The sequence below is a fragment of the Molothrus aeneus genome, chromosome 6, assembly GCF_037042795.1.
Source record: "Molothrus aeneus isolate 106 chromosome 6, BPBGC_Maene_1.0, whole genome shotgun sequence".
Taxonomy (NCBI): domain Eukaryota; kingdom Metazoa; phylum Chordata; class Aves; order Passeriformes; family Icteridae; genus Molothrus; species Molothrus aeneus.
Window position 1 is genome coordinate 37,751,004 of NC_089651.1, and position 24,609 is coordinate 37,775,612.

Genomic DNA, 24,609 nt, shown 5'->3' on the forward strand with positions numbered 1-24,609 from the left:
AACTGAATTTAATTTGATGGCTTTTACTGTAATTAACACAATTGTTTGTATCAGCATAGATCTCTTAATATTATTATCCAAGTTGACAAATTATAAAATTAAATGTTCATTTAAGATGCAATTCAAAAATTTTAAAGGTTTTCTTGAGTCAATGGATCTCAGTTAATTTCTTTAAGGCTAAAGCACCGGATTTTTTTTCTGCCAGTTTTCAGCGACTGAAGCTGCTCCTGATTTATATCAATGCTGCAATGAAAGCAACATAAAAAAAGGAAACATTCACAAGTTCTGATGAGTTCTTGACAGCCCCTATTGCCTATACTTTACAGGCTTGAAAGGTATTTTCTTTGTAACATTAGATTTTAATGGTACTGAATGTAACACGCACATATAATAACAATAATTCACTTTTCTTGTGTTTGCCCATTTACCTTGTCATATGTCTGCTAGATGCAGGGTCTGGTTCTCTTCTCTTTTACACCTGTTTTACCCAAGGGCTGTTTATTTTGATGCAGTTACTCCTGATTTAGATCTGTGTATATGAATCTGTTATCTGCGAGAGGTAAATTAATGCTTTTAATCAAGACCACTCTTCTGCCTACCCATCAACATCAAAGCCTAGACATGCTATTAGTTATTGAGAAAGGGAGCACAGTGTGAGTAAGCAGCCCTCAGCTATCTCTGGATCCCCATTACCAGAATTTTAGCACCATTACCTCAAAACCATGAATACTTTTATCCTCACAGTCACTTGGAAAGGCTATATAGCCACATTTTACAGACCAAAGCCACAAAAGGAAGCAGAATTCGGACAGAAATAAGGTGCCTAAATCCCAGTGTAACTCTTAAGACCATTTTCAGCAGCTGCTACCCAAAGTCTCCCTACTTTGGAGGTGGCTCTGTTGTGGATCCCACATACTTGAAGATATTTTTTTTACCATACCTTGAAGAACCCTGATCTTGTCAGGTCATAGCATCTACTTGTTCTAGACCTTGCTCTGTCAGAAAGGTGGCCTCAGCAGCATTCTCTCCATAGGATGGTGAATCTGTGTAGGGGGATATAATATAAGAAAATAAAGATAGTGTAGAAAGTAATCTTACCCCTAAGGAGTTGCAGCTGGGCCAATTGTCAAAGATTAGGAACAGGCCTGACTTTAACAGGCTACAGCTGTAACCAATGAGAAGAAGAGTGCTATAAAAGAGTGAGGTGGCTGGTTGAGAAGGAAACTGGAGTCAGTTTGTGAAGTTAGCTTGGCTGCTTTGTGAAGAAGACAGAGTCAGTGCTCTGAGGAGCTGTCCATGAGAAACACCAAGAAGGTATGATACTTTTGTGATAAGGAGACAACAGTATGGAACCCCTGCGATAAGATGCCAACAAATCTGTTACCACGTACTTAAGGTCTGCAGAAATCCTCAAGGCAGATTTCACATTTAACACCACTGGAGTCACTTTTTTTTTTCCTTTCTCTTTGGCCAGACACAGAAAGCTCTGGTAGCCTTATTGCTGGTCTTATATTTGGTAATTGAATGAATAGATCAGTCATGCAGGATGTAGATGAGAGAGGAGGATTTGATAGGATTCAGATCTCTCTCTGCCTGCTTTCAGTTAACTCCCATACCAAGAACTAAAAAGAAGGACTTCCCAATTTACTACAATCCGCTCATTTCACTGAGGCCTGGTGAAGATGCAGTGCATCTCCTCTGTTTCCACGTGCCATCCACTTTGGAACCAGGCCACTCTGCTGAGCTTGTTTCCTCAGAGATGGGTAAGAATTATCCATGCAAGATTCCTTGTAGTCCAGGTAAAATATTCCTGTAGGCCACCAAGCTATAGGGTACTGTACAGAGCAGCTGTCGAATGAAGTTGTATGAGCCACTCTTGGAGCAGGGACTGGAACAGGTGGTTAGATTTTCCTCTGATTGTCTAAGACACCAGGCAATAAAGTTGATCACTCTCTTTTCCCTTCTTAGTGAGTATTTTAATAATTCAAGAACATGACCTCATTCCTACAGAAGGATTGGAGGATACCCCAATACAACTAACTTTCATCAGATGGTGAGGGAATGGGGATGGGTGGACACTCTTTTGACAGATAAAAGCATTTGGGGTTTTTTGTGTGTCTTGGGTGCATGTGATAAACTGTTGTATGAGGGTTTAAAATCTGGTGTAGTGCATTACAGAAGCTCATAATTCCCTTTTTGTTTTTCCAAACACATGGCTAACGAGCCTACTGTAGGAAGAGGGTGCAGGTCCCTGAATCACAGGTGAGCAATGGCACTTATATGCAGTGCTGCACCCAAGTCCTAGGGAAGGTTGGAGGTTACCTTAGCAGCCCTAACAATGTTCATTGGCCTCCTGAGGTGTTTCCCTGCTCCCTGTGCCAGCAGCTGTGATCCCAGCTGCGGATGGTCCTCAGCTCTGCAGGTGATGCTGAGGTGGTTACCAGGGTGCTCAGGCAATGGCTGTGGCAGCTGCCAGGGGAGCCTGGCGCTGTGAGCTGAGTGCTGCAGCAAGCAGCCAGCCCAGTGTGGCACCAGCAGATCCCAGGATTAATTAAGAAGCACATTTAAAAGGTGTTTCAGCACTACAAGACATAGATGGTGTTTATCTAACGGGCTGGTGGGTCAGCTCCTCACCTCCGGAGGGGAAACAGCCGGGCTCCTGGGACCCCTGCGCCGCCGGCCTTGGCGGGGCGGCGAGAGGAGCTCGGGGAAGGGCGGCGGGGCAGGACCGGGGGGGCGAGGCTCATTCCCGGGCCCATTCCCGTGCCGGGACCGGGGCCAGGCGCCCGCGGCTGCCCTGCGGAGCTGTCCCGCCCCGCGGTGCTGAAACAGCCGCCAGCGCCGCGGTGCCGGCTCATCCCGCCCCAGCCCTGCTCAGCACGGCTGCCCGGCAGGGACCAGCAAGTGCTCGGGACGTGACGAACAAGGACCAAATAATTTTTTGAAATACACGGTCACACGTGTAGACTGCAGTTCCTCTTTATTTGCCGGCTGATTATAGCTGCAGTTGCTTTGCTATTTATCTGTGAAGCATGCCGTTCCATATCGAGGATAACATTAGGAATCGTTGCAAAGAATTCTAATTAGATAAACCCAAAACTTTGAATTTGTATCCAGGCTGAGCAGTGAAATGATCTGAGGCAATTATACATGCTAAGCTGCTGCCCTGAACAGTATTCCTTATCAAGGGCAACAGTAGATGAGAAAATATGGGAACAAATTAATAAGCAATTCAGCTATAGAATTATTTTAAGAAGATAGCTAGAAAAGTGCACGTTTTTCAAAACAAACATCGTGGTCCAATACTGTTGTAATGTGAATTAATGAAAAATTAGCAGTAGTTTAAGAGCCAAAACAGAAATAGTTTTTTAAGTGTAAAAACTAAAAGCTAAACTCTAGCTTTACTTCTGCACATGTGATTTTTCAGAGAAGTAATGAATAAAATTATAATTAATAATAATAAAGAGAATAACAAGTTTCTATTAATGCCTATAAACATATCTTCCTTAATCAGATAATGACTAATAGAAGCATTCAGAAAATAATTAAGAGATATCTATTTTTTAAACCAAGTGGCTAAGAAATATAATCCTACTGTACCTCAGTAATTGTTAAAGGAAGGACCCATTATCATAATTATGTTTCTGGAACAAACATTATTTCAATGTGATAAAGGATGACATGACACTAAAGGTAAAGCCACGGCAGATGTTACATGAGTAACAAGACAATATGCCTGCATTCGGGTAATTTCTCCCCCCCAGACATGTTCTCATTAATCTGTGATTAATAGGATTTGAGTATAGTAAATGATGTTGATCTATTGTCTGTCTTTGTCCCACACCATAGAGAGAGCAATTTGTCAGCTCAGCTTTTGTGTGACTATTTAATAGCAAAGAGGGGGAGAGAAAAGACGCTAATCTTCTAATTGGCATCTATAGAGAAAGGTCTAAGAACACTGCCTGCCTGGAAATAGCTTGTGTGCAATTCCTACGCCTGTGAGGCTGAGGCAGACAGACAGCAGCACCAGGCTGGGTACCCATGGAAAAGGACCAGTGTGTCCCTGTCACAACACCGAGCTGCTGGCCAGAGGGAGAGTGGAGAGCAAGGTGCACTGCAGAACAAGAGGCAATTGCTAACTCTTCCAAGTCTGTTATGTTGCAGCCTGTTATGTCAAGGGAGTGCTTCTTGACTGGTGTGACTTTAATAAAGATGGAAAGCTGCCTCCTTTCTAGAGCAGAAAGCAGAATGAGGCGGGGAAAAACAGGGGGCACTGATGAGGACCCGGAATAGTCCTCTCACCAGCAAAATTGGAATCAATGGAGAGAACACGAAGTACCCAAACATCTTTCCAGAGATGTCAGGTGAACAATGGCTTTGTGCTAATACAGTGCCACTTCTAGCTTAGCTGTCCTCCTCAGGTGCTAAGGTTGCCTCATGAAATGACTGCCTTCAAATACAAATAATTTCACAATTAAGTCACTGCTCCCAATTCAGCAAAACATGGAAGCTACTGCTTAAAACTGGGCATGAGGACAAGTGCTTTGTCTTTCCCCCATCCTCAAGTATCTATTTTATGCCCTTCAAATGGTCAGAATGAAGACTTGGGTTTTGTGTGCAGTTAAGGACTGGATCCCTCTGGCACATCTATGTTGCGGCAAAATGCAGCTTTGTTTTGTGTAATGATTTCTTAAGTGGGGAACATAGACAAAGAGTTCCTTGTTCAGTTTAACCACCTGAGCCATTCTGATAGTATAAAATTTAAGATAAAGCAGTAACTCTCTAAAAATATTATTTTTTGAGACCTGTGTCATTTTTTAATAGGAGCAATTTAATGAACATTTCATTTAGTAGTTCTGTCCAGTGGGTCAAACCAGTGAATTGCATCATGAAGGGTGGGACTACCTTAAATCAGCTTTATCACTTGGAAATTGTTCTGTGGGCCTGCACATAATGTTTTTTCTACCTGTGTAACTCTTCAATGCATATAGCATAGAAATAGCATAGCATAGAGCATGACTCTCATTCATGCTAATGCATATCATCAGGATTTAATGGAAACTGATGAAGGATAAAGATTGGATAAAGAGGTATTTTGCTAAACGAAAAATAAAACCATGGATAGAATTGAATCTTATTTAAAAGGGAGAAGAGTGGAGGGAAAGCAGTTGACAATACTGAGGTTAAAGAAAAGGCTCTCAAAACTGTTTAAGTTAGCAATATTTACTGCCACGTTTCACAATCACATCTCTATTCAAAGCCACCAGAACCCACTGCTCAGGTATATGAGCAGCACTTTGGCAGACTTGGTGTTGTCTGGCCTCTACAGTGAAAACTGCTGGGATTTGGAGATCAGGTGGGAGTCTGGGCAGGGACAAAGCAAGTGGGGAATTTGTACCATCTTGTGTATGAATTTGCAAACACAGAGCATTTCCCTGCTGCTTGGTGATGTTAGCGTGCTGAGCACAATTATCACAGCACAAGAGTGCAGTCCTTTCTCTGCCTTTGGGGGTAAGCACTGACGTTTGTCCCCATTTCAGGCATGACAGAGAGCAGGCATACCCTCTGTGGAAACACCTAAAACTTTTGCAGTGGCAAGAACTCCCTCAGTGGAGATGCTGGGTCTGTCCTGGATCTATTAGTGTCACACTGGGGAGGACAGTGCCAAATCTGCCTGAGCCTGGGCTGTGTGATTGAGCTGAAGTGCAGTAGTAGGGCCACATCAGCAAGAGTCTGGGCTCTAACTTGTGTGTCTTCCAGGGAGAGGAAAGTGTCTGTTTTGCTTCTGAACATGAACACAATGCCAGACTCTTGTGGAACGTAGATGTAAGGTCTGGAGCTTGGGATGTCTCTGCCCTTGTGCTCTGCTCTGGGTGAACCTGATGGGACATGTGCTCTTTTTAACTGCTTTGATCAAGCAAGAGGAGATTTCATCATTCAGAAGCTCTTGGGGCATGTCAAGACGTATTCTGACTAGCTAGTTGACTCCACCACCCTCCTCCATAGCCTGGAGGAGTCCTGCCCCTGGAGGGGTCAGGCAGTCTGTTTGCATAGAAGTTGTCATAGGTTTCTCTCTAGTGGTCACTGGACGAAGAGTGGTGGAATGCACCCACCTTGACTCCAGCTTCTGCCACCATTTGAAGATTTTCTTGGTGTCAGGATGTAGTGCCACAAAAAAAGCCCTCCAAGACTGCAAACAGCTCTCTCTGTGTCCCAGCATTGTGCAGGGCCACAGAAACCACAGGAAGCAAAAACCCCCAAAATTTTAGTTATACCTTCCTTTTTAGAGGTTAGGGTGCTTTTTCCTGCTCAAGATATAGTAAAAGGTGTTCCAGCTCCTGGGAGTTTCAGTCTAAATCCATACACTCAGGGTGAGGTCAAACTTTGTGTAATACTTCTGTACAAGTGTACCTTGTGGCCAGGTTCAAATACTGCAAGCTTCAGTTCTTCCTTAAAAATGAGGCTAGTTTTTATTTTCTAAAGTCTCATAGCTGTGAGAATGGGAAGGTTTGATAATCTTGTAAGCAAATTAGTAAGCAAAATGTCCTCAAAATCTTACTCTGAGTAGACTTGGAGGGATTGGAAGGCTTCAGGTGTCTGTGGTCTGGACTTATCTGACAAGGCCCTCTGCATCAGGGCATGAATTTATTGCATCTGTCCATCACCACAGCTCATTACATGCAACATCAACTGTCACATATTTTCCAGCATATTTTATCTCTATCTAGGACGTGAAGTTGTTGTGAGTGCTATTTGTTATTTGATATTTCATGCTCTCAGCCTGTTCAAAAAGCTGCTTAGTTAAGAAAGATCAAAATGCAGAGTGACATTTCTCTTTTAAAAAAACATTAATACAGAGTCTCTTGGACTGTTAAAATGCAAGAACACCGTGATAGTAACAAGTGTTATAAAATGTTATTTTAAAGCATGACCTGCTTCCTGCTCATCACCTAATATCACTGTGCTTAGAGGGGGAAGAAAGCTGTATTTGGAACAGTTATCTCCTGGGCAGGCAATAGCATCTGGTGATATTAAAATGTCATCAAATGAAAATATATGCAATAGCGTCCACCTCATTTGAATATGAAATGCAAATACAATCCAAGGCAGCCAACTGCTTGTTTAGAGTGATAGCTGAATACAAAGGCTGGATCATCAATAATAGATAAAGGGTTTTTTGCTTGTTGTAAATTAGAGGTAGGATGGGTATTGTAGTTTTGTTTTTTAATTATTAATCACATTAGCAAGGCCAGCTTTTACAAAGCACCAGGCAGAGTAAAAATGTAAAATACAAAGTGAGAAGAATTAATTTTATAATCTGACACTAGAATAAAGCATCCAAGCCCTCTATCAACTGCACTGAAAATTAGATAGTAACATTCTGGTAGTTCTGTCAAAGTCAAATACAGAAGCAATTGTTAAGTGTTGATAGGCAGTGGATAGAAGGTGTAATCCACTGGGAAGGTTTTGATCCAAAATGAAACAGTTTTCTACCCCTGCTAGTCAGGCAGAAATCTAATTACTCTCTTTTGATTTCTATGGAGAGGTAAACCAAAGAGTTATAGGTTATGGACAGTTTTATTGATTTTTATCTCAGAAATCAACAAGTGCAGGCTTTACACTTTACACATACTTGCTTAGCTGGTGATAGGATCAAATATTTCAAACTGGCTTTCCCTGCTACTAAGTCAATAAGCCTTTTAGTTGTTTTGTTCAAGTTGCACTGTGGATGTTAATATTACAGAACTTTTTTGCACGTAAATGCTTTGTGGAAAAAGATTGCCAGGCTTATACTTGGGCATTTTAAACAAAAATCTAAGTATTTTTTCCCATCTGCTTATTTGTCTCTTGCAGGACTACATTGTTATATTATGGCTTTAACTGGACAAGCAGCTGCATTTTTGATGAGGTAGAAAAGGACAACTGCAATTCAGCTGGTAACAGCAGCTAAAACAATTTCTAGAGTGCTCATAAGGCATTCTAAGGTAGACCTGGAGTGCAAAGGAGGAGAAGGCTTTCTGTTTCTGGAATTTCCAGTGCACCTTTGAGAAATCAGTCACAAACTTCACTGCTTGTATTCTAGCACTGAAATATACCTTGGTCCTTTGTCCTGTCTCTATGAGTGCAAACATTTCCACAAATGCCCACTTTCATCAACTACAGCTTATGCAAATATCCAATCTTAAAAAACACTAGCCCTTCTTCTCCAAGCTACTTCCTGTAAATCCTAGCAGGATGAGTTCAGACATGGTCATGGAGAGAATGCCTTGCTTTTCATACAAAGGACCCTTTTATGGACCTTTTTGATTAAGTGTTAATGTGTGTGAAAGATTTCCCAGGTAGTCTTACCTAAAACCTTGGCATGCAATCATATCTCCAATCCAGCAAACAGGAGTTGTGCTATCAAGCTAAAAGATGTCAAGATTTCATGCCACATTTTTAGAGGTATAATTATTTGGGGTCTGTTTTTAATTATACATATTCATGCAATCTAATCAGTCTTCAAGAATGCGCATTGAGTCAGGGTCTGCTGGTTCACATCCACAAAAAAGCCTGTTATTCTCACTTAACTCCAGTGTCAGAGCCACAGCCACAGAGCCTGGGATGAGTGTAGCTTCATGATTATTTTGATAGCTTCTCTTCTTCGTGTCCTGGGAGATAAGGCTGTTTCTCCCAGAGCTGCACTTTTTCCTGAATGACTGACAACCCCTTTAGAGGAGATCAACCCCTCTTTGTGCCCTTTCACTCACTCAGAGGTTATCAGCTAAAACTGCACTCAGCATTCAATCACATCTTTCCCCTGTGGCTGTAACTCCTGTTAACACAATTAACCTTCTGATGGGAACATAAAATGAATCTAGGGAGGGAAAAAGAGCAGAAATGCATTCCCATGTTAAGGATTAAATGGCCTTAGTGCTTATAGCAGTGTTTTTTCACCTCTCTCTCTTCCACAGCATTGTGTGCAAGGGGCTATTAGCAGGAAGTCGCCTGTCACAAAATTCTTCCTACTAATCCCAGCAGCTCTTATTTTATCAATGTTGGGGTTTTTTTGTTCTTTTTTTTTTAATTTTAAGGTTAATGGGAAGTACTATGGTATACTAGATAGACAAACAAATGCAAATTTGTATTTATTTGTGTTTTGGTTTGCTTACCTGCCTCCCCCCCCCACAAAAAAACCCAAAAAAATGTAAATCTGAAAGATACTGTTTGACAGCCAACCCTTCCCTTTTCTTTGACAGGAGGGCATGATGGGGATGAATAATATCTGTCTTCTTTTGGGTGTCTTTTTCTATGGCAGCCTTTTTAAATTATAAACAATTCCATTGTAAGCTCATGTTTGTTCTCATTTCCTGCCTGTGTTTCTGTACTGAGCTCTGTATAACTGTGTATGTGTCCCCCTGACCCTGCCCTAGTGTGTGCCTGCTCTAAGCATGCTTTAGCCACATCATTTTTGAGGAATATGAGTATACCCCTCGCTGCCACCTCTCCTGAAACTGAGGTATGAATTTTCATCCAAATGTTCCCTCTTTAACTCCCTCTGTTCTCCATGGGTGGCTCATTGTCCTGAAGAGCCAGGGGTCTGAGATGGAGGCCAGCAGTGCCTCCTCGGGCACCACGCACAGGCTGGGACCTGTGGTACCAATGCTTCTGTGCAGGTCTGGTGCTGAAAAAACTCTGGTCTGGCTCTGGTTCTCACTCTGCTTATCTTGAGCAAGATAATGCTCTGCCCTACATTGCTCTACAGAAATATTTGTGAAGGATTTCCCCTCACTTTTAAGTCTTTTTTAAGAACTGCTGAGGCAGCGCTTGGAGGACACCCCTTGGGCCCATTGACTCCCAGGGGTGAGGCTGAAGGTGAGCAGCCCTGGAAGGCACTTGTTCTCTGACTGACAGTCTGTACCCACTCTGTGATCAGGAGAAGGATTTGTAGTTTCTGGGCTTTTTCAATTTCTCAGATCTTGCCTATTCTGAAGTGCTGTCCAGCAGCAGGTACTTGGCCTCCTGCATGGTTTTAGTACTCCAGATGTTTGCAGGTTGTGGTGAAACTTGTAACTAGACAAGGGATGGAAAATCAACATCCCTTTTCTAGCACAGACACATCCCCAAGCACACAGTGGCTTAACTGATGCAGCAGTTAAATGAGATGAGGACATTTTGTATTTTCCTGTAAGATTACAATATTACTGATTTTGACTCCACCCCATTGACCAGGTTTGCATAAACACAATAAGTGGCCAAGTCTAGCTGCTGAGGTGTGCCTGCACTCTGCCTCTGTTGGTTGAATGAGTTTTATGCAATGGCTCTGGTGACAGATCTGGGGGACTTTCATCATTGCAGTATCAGGTATTTATCATGCAAGTGCCAGATTTGTATTTCCAGCACCATCCTCAGAGGCAGAATTGCTTAAACAGTAACTGAAGCAGGCAGAGAAAAACAACAAGCCACTCCTTAATATGTATTTCTTACAGATTCTTTTATGTTGTGATGCAAGGGACAATATTATATGCACATTGTAGAAAGAAATGGACAAGGCAAAATATTTATGGTTTTTGGGACAGGCTTTAATAATGTCCAGTCAGACTTGTACGTTGTTACATTTCTAAGTTCCTTCCTCAGTTCCTTGTTATAACCCTCCCCTCTATATGTTCTCCCAAGTAGGGGGTTAGGGGATGATCCATATGTGTGTGGACTTTACAGTGTTGCTACTGTAGATTTGTAAAAGTGTCATGAGGCTAAAAGTTATGTTGAACACACCACAGTTAATAATGTTGGAATGTGTCCCTGACAAAATGAAAGTCTTTGCAGCTGGACACAAGTGCCTTGTACTGCTGAAGAAGAGCTGAGGGAACTCTGTGGATCTGCCAGTTTGCAGATGAAGCTGCTATAGGACTTGCAAAAGAAGGTCAAGGAAACAGCTGATGGAAAAGGAAGATGCAAGGATATCAGCTGACAACTGAAGATTGGGCTAATTTTCATTGTAGGCTTTTTCTCTATTTCATACCTTTTTTCTCTTTTCAGTTCAGATGTGTTCAGATGTTAGCTGTTCTCCTATCCTTTGTCCTGAGAATTGATTGTTGCATCCATGGGAGATTGCTGGCATGAAGAAAACACTGAGAGTAATTAAAGTGAGGAAGGCTGATGTCAGGATTGCTTCTCCCTTTCAAAGGACTAGGAACCTCAGCAGAACACAGTTTTGTTTCAAAGTAAACTTCATTCCAGTGGATGCAGTACGCAGGTGACTCAATTGGAACACAGCATGCTGTAGTGCTGTAGCAATGGAGCACTGACTGTGGAGTTCTGTGGTGATCACTCTTAAGGTAAGGATGCAGCACAAGAATTGCACATAGAAAGGGTGAGGCAAGGTTCACAGCACTGTGAGCCTGGCTCACAGCAGGATGCTGTGGCTTTCATGAGAAACCAGTCAGCCATTGTCCTTCCCCACACAACTGCCCCAGTTCTCATCTTACACGATTCTGCTGCTGTATCTTTAGAGGGACAGACCCGTGTGTGTTTGGGTGGGGTCACAATGGGGTGGCTCCAACAAGATGCATTGTGTGACAGGGCAAGGGCTGCACCCAGGACACAGGGTGCAGAAATGCTTTCTGCTGGGCTGAGCCAGCTGGGAAGCCCAAAACCAGCATGGTGGTGTGTTGAGGGCAGTGTCATCAGCTTGGGATTTCCCACTAGGGAGAGAGACATGGATATAAACCAAATGGCTGCAAAAATGTGAATGCGGGACATACTAAGCAGCTCTTATCCTCCCAAAAGACATGTGTGCTGGGGTGTTATGCAAATCTTGAAAGGATATAGCCTCCAGCTCATCCCATTGTTGAAAAGGATTAAGCCTCTGCGAGTGCTGGGCACTTAGGGATTATGGTTCAGCATCCAGAGAGGGATGAACCCGGACTGACTTATGGTGTTTAAGGGCTTTATGCCTTCACTGAACACCTACAGCTGTTACAATTTCTTTTGCCTGGTTTCTGGAAATGTCAGGACAGATACTCTAACTTTTCCATTGAAATGTTGATCATCATGAACTCTCTTTCCCTGGATCCACACACAGATGTGCTAATAAAAAGCAGTATTTGAGACATGGCATCATGTCTTCTCTGCTAAACTTGGTCACTGTTGTGCAGAGCAGCTAGCATCTGTGTCCTGCTTCACTGCCTGAGACCCACAGCTATTCCAGGTAGATGTGTCACCAATCCTCTCCCACAACAGCCTCACTGTGGTATTTTACAACCTACAGCACTTCAGATTACTTCTTCATGTAAAAGTTCAGTGTTGTGGTCCAGCCCTTGGGAATTAGTGTCTGAGCTGGCTCTGCAGTACAGGGGTGATGTGGTTATCAATCCTTCTGATAGGGCTGGAGCAGTCTCTGATTGGTGGGAGGGCTTGTGCATTACTACATAATACATCAAACCTCTGGTGTGGCAGCTTCTTCAGAAGAGGAGATAAATTTTTCAGTGCCCCATGTGCCTCTGTGCAGGGCTCTGTCGTTCCACACACCAGGGATCTGCTTACCAGCACCAGGGGACTCAGCCAAGGGTGGAGAAGGTTAGGCTTGCTTATTCTGAAACACGTGATCTGCTTAACACAGCTCTAGGCTTCTGTGAAGGAGTCTTCTCATACAGTCTGGAGGAAAAAAACAAGAAGAGCTTAACTGGGAAATTAGCTGAAACAATTCTGTAATATAGATTATTTCCTCTTCCTCATCTTCAGGTGGAAGTACTGGGACAACCTCCTGCATCAGTGACTGAGAGAAAGTTATAGCTTCACTTCATCTTTTTTTCATTGAGATGAACTCCTTTTGTTACAACTGCAGAGTGCAGTTGAGTCTGTACAGTCTTGACTGTCCACTGCTGTTTTACACTTTGAATTCAACAGCTCAGAGACACATTGGACATTAGTGACAAATTGTGTCTCTCAAGGGTCTGTACTGGGACCAGTGTTATTTAATAACTTCATTAATTACATGGATAAAGGGTTCAAGTGCACCCCCAGCAAGTTTGCAGATGACACCAAGCTGAGTGGTGCTTTGAAACACATGAAGGACAGGATGCCATGCAGAGGGACCTGGACAAACTCACCAAGTGGGCCCAGGGAAATCTAAAGAGTTTTAACAGGACCAAATTCAAGGTACTGCATTTGGGTTGGGGCAAGCCCCAGTCTCAGCACAGGCTGGGGATGAACAGCCCCAGAGCAGCCCTGCCCAGAAGGACTTGGGGGTGCTGCTGGCTGAGAGGCTGCACATGAGCCAGCCCTGGGCACTGCCAGCCCAGAGAGCCAAACGTGTCCTGGCTGCATCCAGAGCAGCGTGGGCAGCAGGGCCAGGGAGGGGATTCTGCCCCTCTGCTCTGCTCTGCTGAGACCCCACCTGCAGGGCTGCATCAGCTCTGGCTGCCAGCACAGGAAGGACATGGAGCTGCTGCTCCAGAGGAGGCCACCAAGATGGTTGCAGGGATGGAACACCTCTCCTATGAGGAAAGGCTGAGAGAATTGGGGTTGTTCAACCTGGAAAAGAGAAGGCTTTGGGGTGGCCTTCCAGTACCTGATGGGAGCCTACAAGAAAGATGGAGAGAGACTTTATACAAGGACATGTGATGACAGGACAAGAGGCAATTACTTCAAACTAAATGAGAGTGATCTTAGATTAGATATTAGGCAATAATTCTGTACCATGAGAGTGGTGAGGCACTGGAACACATTGCCCTAAGAAATGGTGGGTGCCTCATCTTTGGAAGTGTTCAAGACCAGGCTGGATGGAGCTCTGGGCAACCTGGTATAGTAGAAGGTGCCCCTGCTCATGGCAGGGGGTTTGGAACGGGATGATATTTAAGGCCACTTCCAACCTAGACTGTTCTAGGACTCCATGATTATCAAGTTTTGCTCATCTGAGCTGAAGCACAGAAAACAATACAGAAAACAAGGGAAGATGCTAATAGGGTTGAAACTGCTGTTTTAAAACATCTGCTGTTCTCCATTTTTCTTGGCTTCTGCTTCCCACCCCTTTCATTCTAGAATCTCTTGATGAAACAGAAGTAAAATCCACTGGTCTGTATTTCAGAAAGTAGTCTTTAAACTTTCAAACATGGTAGACATTCTCACCTGTATTTTCCATGCACAAAAACTTCAATGGAAAAATATCAGAGCAAAATTGGCAGTGTGTGCCTGGAGGTCCTTTTAAAAAAAATGGACCCATTCAAAACTATATTTCACCCTTAGTCCTAAATAACTGGTTTATGTTCCAAGTGAATTTCTGCAGCAATTTGCAGTTCTACTTTTTCAATTATCCATTTTTCCTCTATTGAGATCTTCTTCATTTCCATTTACTTCTGCAAAGTCCTTTTTCCTGTTCACAGTGCCATTATGCTTTTCCTGACTATTTCTTTGAAATTAAGTGCTTGGTTCTTTATCTTTTCATCATTAATTACTGATGTCTTTTTGACCTCTGCTTTGTAAGCGACCATGCCATATTTCTATTTCCCATATTTTAGGCTTGTTTAAGATATTTTCTTTCTTTAATGACCTGCTATGAATAGCTTTGTTCTTGTTTTTCAGTCATTTCCCAGAATGGCCACACAGCCAAACCTTTGCCCTCCTCTCTTGTTTTTCATCTTGTCTCTGCTGTATCAATGGCCTAGTTAAAAATGTATTTTACAGCTGGCTGAGGACAAACCTCACTCTATTTTTATAATTATGCTGATCATAATCTCAAACACCTTTTGCTATGGCTGTGCACCAGTTAGAACTTCTCTATGGAGGGCCAGAGGCAGTTGGGTGTGAACAGAAGTGGGTGCTGCTTTCAGACTTGGGGTTTGGTTTAGAAGAACATGAACAGAAGCCATGAATGTTTGATTAGTGAAATGTTAGTTTAAATGGCTGAGGACTTTTTCCTGTGTAAACATTGTGAGTTTTTTTGTCAAGCTCTTCAGTGAGATGGGTGATACTTTGGTACTTCAGGAAGACTCAAACCTGTCATTAGGTATCAAAATTATTTCTTGGACTGGTTCCACATATACCATTTCACCATGCCTTATAGTGGCATTTTCATTTGCTTCTTCCTTCTTAATAATTCTCCAAGGATTTTTTTTTTATTTTATAATTGAAAATATTCAAATAGTTCATAAATTATTTTCCTGTCTTTGCCAAATTTTCCATTAGCATCAGTGGAATCTCATTTAGCAGACAAGGTTAGACTCCACCATCACCTCTCAGTATTCCTTTCTTGTGGACTGATGGCTAGGAAGGAAGGCCAGTGTTTTTTTCAAAACTCTGAGAGTGGGGCCTTGTTGCTAAAATATATTTAATATATGTGTAAAGGGAGACATGATACATGCAGGCATTTGCTGTCATTTTGTTCTTTTAAATAAATAACTGAGTATAATGAGTCTCAGCCACAGAATGAACATAATGAACCTCCAAAAAAGATGTTGTCTGAGAGCAATATTTACCACTGAGGAAGGGATTGTTACAGAAACGAGAATGGTTTAGACGTTAGCGAGTGAGGTAAGAATCTATTAAAGGAATTAAAAGCAAAGATGACTCATCACACATTTCTGCTTATTTGTAAGAGACACATGAAAGGCAGGGATTTCAAAACATTTGTATTAGAAAAACATCAATCACAAAGCCCCCTGATTTAATTTTTCAGTCTCATGGGCTTCAAAAGAAGATGTGACTTTTCCACATCTGCCTTGAAAATCACAGAGCACTGGAAACTAGAAAAGACTTGCTTTGCTTTGCTACTTTTAATTTTTAGATTGGTCACCTATGGGTGAAATTTACACCATTTTCTTCTCTGCAAAAAAATCTAGAAACTGATTTTGTTGCATTGAGAGTCAGGTTTCTGATACATCTCAAAGGGGAAAGTGCTTCTGCCACTGCTGCTGAAGCTCCTGTGGCTGCTGAGGAAAGCCTGCCTCACCCCCTGCTCACCACTCACTCCCCTTCTCCAGCCAGCCCACTGCTCTCCCTGCTGAGAAAATCCCTCTGGACCAGTGATCAAGGGAGTCAAGCAGCTCTCTGTGCTCTGCTTTCCCTGTCATGGGCAGGAGACCCTTGCAATGGGTTAGTGTGCCGATTTAGGCACAATACAGCACGGCCAGGCTTTTAGGAGGTTATCTGGGAACTGGAGCAAAGTGTCACAGCACAGCTGTGGTAGAAAATTGGTCTTAAATGTTTTTCATAGTAGGATACAGATAATATTGATAATATAATATAAGTACAGAATTTTTATGGATACCTTTGCTATAGGAGGATAATAGACAACATAGGAACAAAAGAAAGAAACAGAGAAAGAAGTGAAAGCAGAGGAGAATGTGTACACAAAGAAGCAAGTTGGCCAGTGCAGTGACAATGCTGGGAAAAGAAAAGGAGATACAGTTTAGCAAGTCTCAATCCCTTTCATTGTACCACTTAAGTTTTGCTGAACAATATTATTTCAGATGTCTGCTGTAAATCCATCATCTGTTAGACCAGCCCTTGAAAATGAACTGGCTAGTACAATCTCCTGCTCATTTTGACAGGGCAGTCAGTAAAGTCCAGATGAGGTGCAAAGGGGCAATAATTTGCCTGCACAGGAGAGGTACCTCAAGGATCAAACACACTTATAAGGCTGTGCAGCAGCTGGGAAGGGGGGAGCCAGGGAGGAGAGGAAAGAACGTGACCTGGCTGTTCCCCAGGTGATACAGAGCCACTTGATGGAGCACTGCTGGGGAGAGCTGCCACACTGCTGCAGTGCTGCTGCTCCTCTCCCTGCCTCAGTTCCTGACTTGGCAGAGCCCAGTGAAGCCAGTGGGTGGTGACAGGCAGAGCCCTGCAGCTCTCTGGCTTCGATGAGAAGTGCCACACATGCAGGAAAATTAAGCTGTGCTGAGCTCAGGGCCGCAGGGTCGGTGTCAAACCCCTGGCAGATTTCTCCAGACTGCCCCATGGGCTCATTCCTGAGGATGAGGATGGTAGGCAGGGAGAGAGAGGACAAAGGGGCAGGAAGGTTCTGAGATCTCACATCCTTCTTCAAAAGGTGCTATCACATCTAGCAAGGTCAGCAGAAAGTGAAGGCAGCTACTTTGAGTTGTGGAGGCATCCTCCCCATGCCCTGAAACAGCACCATGTCCTGCACAGGCTGGGCCCAGTGGGCACTGAAACACAAACTGGCTTTTGGGGACTTTGCTTTTTAGGAAAAAGTGATTACTTTCTCAAGTGGAACTTTGTGGGGGAAAAAAACCCCAACAAACCCATTTCCATTTTTGAGAATTAAGAAAAACTTTATTTTAATGACACATTTTCTCTTTACTGCATACCATTTAAAAATGCCAAACTGCATTTTTTCCTCCCACTTAAAGGTACAATAAGCCATATAAACATAAACTAGACATAGGACATTTCAACCCAGGAACCAACTGCTTTCAAATTCATCATGCTCTAAGAAAAATGCCTTTATCCTAAGATATCTACAGGAGCTGCTGCCATGTTTGTTCCAACACATAATGCTTGTTTTGTAAGTCCTATCCTAACTCTGACATTCTTTACTTTGATTTTCATTTCTGATACAGTTCTGTTTGTGTATCTTCCAACTGAACATACTGTGCTTGTGTTTAGCTGTCTATTTGTAGTCATAAGAGAAATAAACATATAAAATAAATGCATCTTGATGCATAGCTGTGCAGCAGTACAGATGTTTTATTAATGAAAATGAATCCAGCTTTTTGTAAGTCATGGCAGCAATATAACGTATCATTGTTTGCTTCTCTGCTAGATGGTCCCTGCTGTTTTTTCATAGAAATTCCTGTAATACTTAAAGGACATCTGGAAGAATTCAGCCAATTAATCGAATTCACGCAGGAGCTAGGCTAATGGCTGTCTGAAAGGCAGATTACATTAAATCAAACTTGCAATATGAATGAAAGTACTTAATCATACATGCAACATTCATTAGACGTGGCACAGCAAGTGTTTTGATTACTTTAATGAAAGATCAGGTAAAGTGCATCAACTGAACAGATTGAAGAGACAGCATGCTTACAAATGTTTGATTATGTTGACTATCAACAGAAACAGTGCCAGTAATTTATAGCAAAACATATTTGGAGGAGGAGGAAGAGGAGGATGAAGCTGGTGAACTTGGGAGGCAAAATGAAATTTTGGCCCTGTCTCCAAGCACTTTAATTAATATTTAGGATAGCAAGACTGATTAAATGTCACAAAAGAAGGAAAACAAATGTAAGTGGAGAATCCTGCATGGCAGCTGCTAGGGATCATTATATTAGCAGTACTTAGAGCATGATGCTGGTTTTGAGTCCCCTCTCCTGGCTTTGAAGTAAAGAGGGCTAAGTCTGAAGTGGAAAAAAATTTTCAAAATTTTTCAAAATGACATATATGCATGATGATTTTGGCTTGGTGCTGCTTTTCCCCTGGGTTCTGCTGGAGACATCCTCCAGTCGCCACTGCCCTTGCCCTCTATGCAGGCACTGGAGAGGGGAGGGAAGCTTTGGTTTTAGATCCTCCTGAACCACTGATGCGTGTTCCCTTTTCCCGCCTCATCAGCCAGCAGAGCATTTTGCCATTGCCCTTCAGGGTTGCGCGTGGGTGTTCACCCACAAAAAAAGAGGAGAGTCTCCATCCTGATACACCTGCCAAGAGCTGGCACTGCAGCCTTGCCTCTCTGAAGCTTCCTGCACAATGGGCATTTGCCAGGTCTCATCTGTGAAAGAACAAGGTGGATGGGCTCAGAAGCTGGAGGTGCACTGTCAGAAAAGAGCAGCAGCTCTCTGGCTCGGTGCCGCCTTTCCTTGCCCTCCTCTGTCACATTCCCTGCAAAGAGATGAATCACTATTTCCTTTTGGGAGCTATCATCTTCCTTGTTGCTTTTCTGAGATGCAGGCACCCAGCTCAGATGGGGTTTATTTCCTTGTAATGCAATTTTCCATCTTGTTCCTTCTGGGCGCTGCTCTGCCCAGCTGTTTCCAGCTAGCTTTCCATGTTAGTTTGCTTGTCTTCCCCCACCCCCTGCCACTGGTTTTCCTTATCAGCATCTCCCATGCTCCATCTGTCCCTCTGCAGCTGTTGCTGGCAGTGGTGGCTCCTGCACTGCCACCTGCTTTGCAGTGGCCAGGCCATACCTGCACCTTATTCCACCATAAATCCTGCCATTCCTTTCCATAGGCAAGCAAAGACACAGTAGCATAATTCTGTCAGGAAGTGCATCCAGTTCTGGCAGGAAAAGGATCTGGGAATTCGGTGTGACCTGAAGAACATGGAGGGAGAAATAGAGAGGGTATCATGGAGTAGGGGTGGCAGAAAGGTCTTGGGCAACAGCCCTGGGGAGTTACCTGTTGCACCTCTGAGTCAGAGGAATTCTATTGAATGAGGTGGCCTTAGAACAGGGGCGTGAAAGAATTATTGGGACTGGGGGGGGGAAAGAAAAAATGTAAATATTTCCCTGTGGGCTGGCTCAGCTCCCTGCACCACATCCCTGCAGAACTGAATAGGCTCCAGTGCCAGCACAAGAGCAGGATGAAGTGTGACTATGACAGAATCAAGTATTTGTGGCTGTGTTTCATCTGCTCCTGATCTCTGCTCTCTGAAAGCAGAGATTGAGTCCTTTTGGGAAATTAGGCAACCAGCATGTTTCTCTGTCCTGCCTAAACTTTCCTGGAGGCAGGTGTGGAGTTTCCCTTTACTGGAGGCAGGCACAGGAGTTTCAGACATTTCATTTCTCCCACTCTCCTGCTGCCTTGTCTTTGGTCTCTTCAGTTGTTGCTCTCTCTGCACACAGAACCACCCACATGTCTGCACACACACCTGCACCGAGCCCAGCTGGGACTCAGCCTCCCTGAAAGCCACTGCTGATATCCACATTACTGATAACCATGGCCTTCTGTACAAGGAGATCTTTTTTTCAGTGAGCTGCAACATATAGTAGTGCTTGTAGGGAACAGATTGCTGAGAATCTCATGCCAAAGGAAGCCAAATCTTCCTATTTATGACATGGTAAGAGCAATAAATGACTCCAGCATCAAATCTGGCCAATGGCAAAGGGCTCCACCCTGTGGGGTATGAGCTGAAATCTGTAATGAAGTAATGAAAGTCACAATGGCCACATCGAGTCTCCTATAACTTTTATAAGTTTGGGAACATCAGTCTGCTCCCTGGAGAGGACCTGGTTTCCCTGCAATGGGCTAATGCAGATGGGGGTGGGGAAGAACCAAAATGTGGGATTGCTCCTTTGGCCCTTATGCAGCTGCTCACCTGTGGAGCAGGGACAGGAGCCATGGCACCACTGTCCTCCCAGCATCACCCTAGTGATGGGTGAAGGGATGGGACCAGTTCACAGCATCACTTCATTTGTGGGAGAAGAGGAAGGTTAAATGTTTTCATAGTGTCTTCAAAACCCTTCAAATCCCTCTAACCCAAGTTAGAGGGCAAATCACAGAGCAGTGTTTTCTGCCTTCCCTGACGGAAAGATTTCGTTAATATTTGATCAATGAAGAAAACATAGCAGCTGTTAGCATCATTTTCCTCTTGAAGCAGATTGTCCTCAGGTAAAACAAAACACAATTAAGATACTAGCAAGGTCAGTTATATTAGACAATCCATATCCTCATAATGCAGATATTTCCTTCAATGTCTGTCACCAGCATCAAATCCCCAACCACAGCAGAATAATTGTCAGCCCTGTTCTAGGGGGAAGATGAAATGGTTTGTGTTGCCACCAAAACCAGCCTGGATTTTGTTTAAAATGGAGCCTGGGGGTGGTATCGCTCATCTAGCTATATTGCTGGAGAGCCATGTATCAAGGACAGGCTTCTGAGGCAGCTTCTGTCTCCCTCCTATTTACTGCTCCATTAATTACAAACCAGATGTCAGGGCAAGATTTAAAAGTCAACTTTATTTGAAATCCTGCAATATAAAAAACTCAACCACAACAATTTTTTTTTTGTGGTGGAGAGGAGAAACATGAAGGAGAGAAATGTTCTTTAATCCTTTGCTTATAGTTATTCTCTATTTTATTTTTAACTCTTTTTTTTTTTAATTGTGGTTATTTTTTCTTTTACTGAGTGGCAAAAGGAATTTCTCTTTTTATTTCTGTCCCCTCAGCCCCCAGAAGAGTTTTTAGGGTTTTCTCTGGGAACCAGACCTCACTTAAGGCCTTCCCTCTGCCAGCTGGCATTGCTGCCATACATTCCTCTTGCTGTTTATGCCCCAAGACTGTTCAGAAGTATAAATGCAGCTGCCCACTTGCTTGACAATGTTTTATTTGTGGACCATGGAGGTGTAGACCTGTTCTTCAGTGTCTGCACAGGTTTCCAGGTGTCCTGGAGCTGCTGGAGACATGGCTGAGGCTGAAAGCAGTGGTATCCCTACTGCACAGCCAGAGATGAGAGTCTCCAGACTGCTGGGATGTACAAGGATCTGGATGATGAGCCTCTAGTCCAAACTCTGGAGCACCCTGGGCAATCAGATGGAATCATGGAATTGATTAGGTTGACAAAGAACCTTTAAGAGTTCAACCATTAACCCAGAACTGACAAACCCACCACTAAACCATGTCCCTAAAAGAAGGCAGCAACAGGGAAAGGTATCTAAAGGAATCTGAAGATTGTCCTCACTTTGGAAGGTCCCCAAGAGGTTGGCCCAGCCCTCACTGAATCTGATTGCTGAATCTTGGCAAGGCTGGAATGGGTCCCTCAGGCTTGCATTAGCAGCACAGTTATGAACAAGGCTAAAAGTCCCCTCACACAAAATGAGAAACTTTGGCAAAAAGGGAGGCAGAGCAGTGCTGTACCAAACAAGCAGTGCTTGTTTCCATTTCCTGGCACACCAGCATTCAGCCTCAACCAGGGAGGAGGGAATGGACTGAAGAAGCAAAGGATGCAAGATTAGGAACTGGTTGCTCTTGTTTTCACCCTGCCAGCTCCCCACCAGCTACTGCATTTTCCCACTAGAAGTTTGATTTCCTATTTATTGTGGGATTAACCCTTTGGTTAATCTCAGATCATTTAAGGATGACTCTCGTATAAGCAGCCGACGTGTTTAATCAAGGCCAATCTGATTTTAGGAGACTGTAGAGAGCACAGAGTAAGGACAGGAGCAATAACATTATTCAGCTCCTTGCTTAGAAAAGTTTTGACCTTAAATAAAGTTTCCCTGTAGTAGAATATTCAGGAGGGTGTAGTGCTGCATTCTCAGCTAGGTGATGGGACTAATGAAATGTAATAAGACAGTGAAAAAATAAAAATCCAGCAAATTTACACAGGATTTGGAGGTGTGTCCACAACATTGTTAACTGCTATTATTAATTATCTGAATTTTCTAACTGTAAAATTTTTGGTAGGAGTAAAGGAGGATGGCAAGAAGATAAACCCATGTAACAGTTTGGAAAGCGTAGAAGCTGTGAGAGTTGGGTGTAATGCCAGACACTACAGTTACATTCTCTTGTAAACGTGGGAGGGGAAATAATCTGTAATCACAGAATAATTGTGACCCTTCCAAGTGGAAGCCAGGGCACTGGGAGTTTGTATTGGGGCAGAGACAGCCTGGGGAAACCAGCATATTTATTGAGAGAAATAAGGCACAAGGTGGCTGAACCAGCTTGAATCCCCAGGCAATTTTGCCAGTGCATTTGTCAGCATTGGCACATGCTGCAGCAAGAGCAAGGTGGAGTGATGGGTTCTACAGTTTTGGGTCCCACCTTAAAAACTGATCATAAACTGGAGGCAAGTTTAGAAAGCTACAAGAGTGCTGTGCTGGAGAGCACTGTGAGCAAGGGGGAGGCACAGAGGGGCACCACATCGCAGGGAAGAGCCAAGAAGCACCACAGAAGGGACATCAGCTGGGGGGATTGAGCAGCAACTCCACATCTGTGACTGTAGGTTACTGCCCAAGCCTTCCCATGATGTCTGGGCCATGTCAGATGATGACACTGGGGCCCTGGAGAAATTCTCTGATGCAACTCCAATCTACAGCTTTTACTGGAAAAATGTTTGGAGTTTCAGTAATCACTCAATACATGTGCTTTCCAACTGGGACTCTACCTCCAGATCCTCCTGTGCTGGAAAAGGCATTGTTGGATTCCTCACCTCTTAGGATTGGAAACTGAACTGGACATTCCAGAACTAGACATTCCTACCACAGACTATTTTTGCAATGTGACAAAAGAAAATGAATGGGACGTTAATGGGAATATTGTTTACAAGGGGAAACTGAAAGAACTATTTACATATTGCTTGGAGGAACAGTGGATCTGTAACCAGAGATCCAGTTTTTCAGTGAGAAATGTAGCTGGAAAGTCCAGCTACAAGGGTAGAAAAATTTTGGGTAAAAATCAAGCAGCCAGTCAGTTGAGTGACTTAAGTGCATGAAAGCATGGCTCATTGGTCCCAGTTACAGTGCTTCCTACTAACAAAGGGTGATCTCTAGCCCGTGGACTATATAATCTAATCTGAGATCCAGTGCAACCAGAAAATGGAGGAAAATGGGAGAGGAGAGTAATGTAAAACATGAATAAAACTTTGCTAAGCAAATATAATTGGAGCACTTACACAGAGAAGTGGTTTGAGAGAGTGTTTTGAGCAGGTGGGAGGAATTCTGGTCTTGCACGCAGGCTTCACATCTTTCTTCCCTTCTGGAAAGCCCGTCGAACCAGAGGTGCTGTTCCTCCCTCTCTCCTGGTGCTCTCTCCTTCCTCCATCTAGGCGATGCTGCCAGCAGTGAGTCCTACCCTGGTGAGGGCTGTCTGTCCCTGGTCACGGAGGGAGCCGCGGTCATTTCCAATGGCTCGCCATCCCGTGTATCCTGCGGGCAGCAGGTCTGCGGGTCTGCGGGTGGGGCAGCCCCGTCCTGCCGCCAAGGCCAGGCTCGGGGACACGGGCGGTCCAACAGGAGATGCTGGCACCGCGCGGTGTGGCCGGCGGGGCTGCTGAGACCCCGCTGCCAGTGCGCTTGATTCCCCTAAAAGGCGATTAGTGCTTTAGCAAACACGGCTCCTGCCTTGTTCCAGGGGCGCACCAGCTGCCCCCAGGCTCAGGCACCCAGAACGGGCCGGGAGTTACATCGGGCGGGATGGGGAGAGGTTCGGCCGCGTTTGCAGTTTGCCGTACCATGTAAGAACCGCGTCTTAGTGCAATACAACACTACCACACGTCAGCCTTGCCTCCCCTGAGCTCGGGAGGCTGCCCGCGGGTGAGGCTGCCAAGGGACCAGTCATGGCCACTACGCAGAGCCGTGATTTAGCATTTTACGCGGCGGCGGCAGCCCTGCTCTTGCATTGGGAGCTCACCGCAATGCCGGAGCTTTCTGGCTACTTCTGGGAAAACTCCCGATGTGGCTGTGCAGAAGGACGGAGCCAGTTCCCAGCTCTGGCTCGCTTCAGCCGAAGGATGCGCCGTGCGGTCCGTGCGGCCCCGGCAGCGGATGAAGGCACCGCACGAACACCCACGACAGACGCTCCTGCTAGAGCCCCGTCGGGCCTCTCGGCCGAGGCGGCAGCGCCCGTGACCCAGCTCGGGGTCTCTCCCACCTGGGAGCCATTCCGGCCCCACGCCTCCCTCAGTCTCGCAGGGCTCCGGGCTGCGCTCCCCGAGACACCCGCCCGTCCCCGCGGCG

At 44.3% G+C, this 24,609-nt stretch overlaps 1 long non-coding RNA gene across 1 annotated transcript; it reads right to left on the bottom strand.

Annotated features, from left to right (window-relative positions):
• Nucleotides 1-20,874: 20,874 nt before the first annotated feature.
• LOC136558524 (uncharacterized) lies at nt 20,875-24,259 on the bottom strand. Its single transcript, XR_010783900.1, has 2 exons — nt 23,547-24,259; nt 20,875-21,454 (listed from the first exon to the last, which is right to left on the bottom strand). It is a non-coding gene; the product is annotated as an uncharacterized lncRNA (long non-coding RNA).
• Between the last annotated feature and the right edge of the window lie 350 nt (nt 24,260-24,609).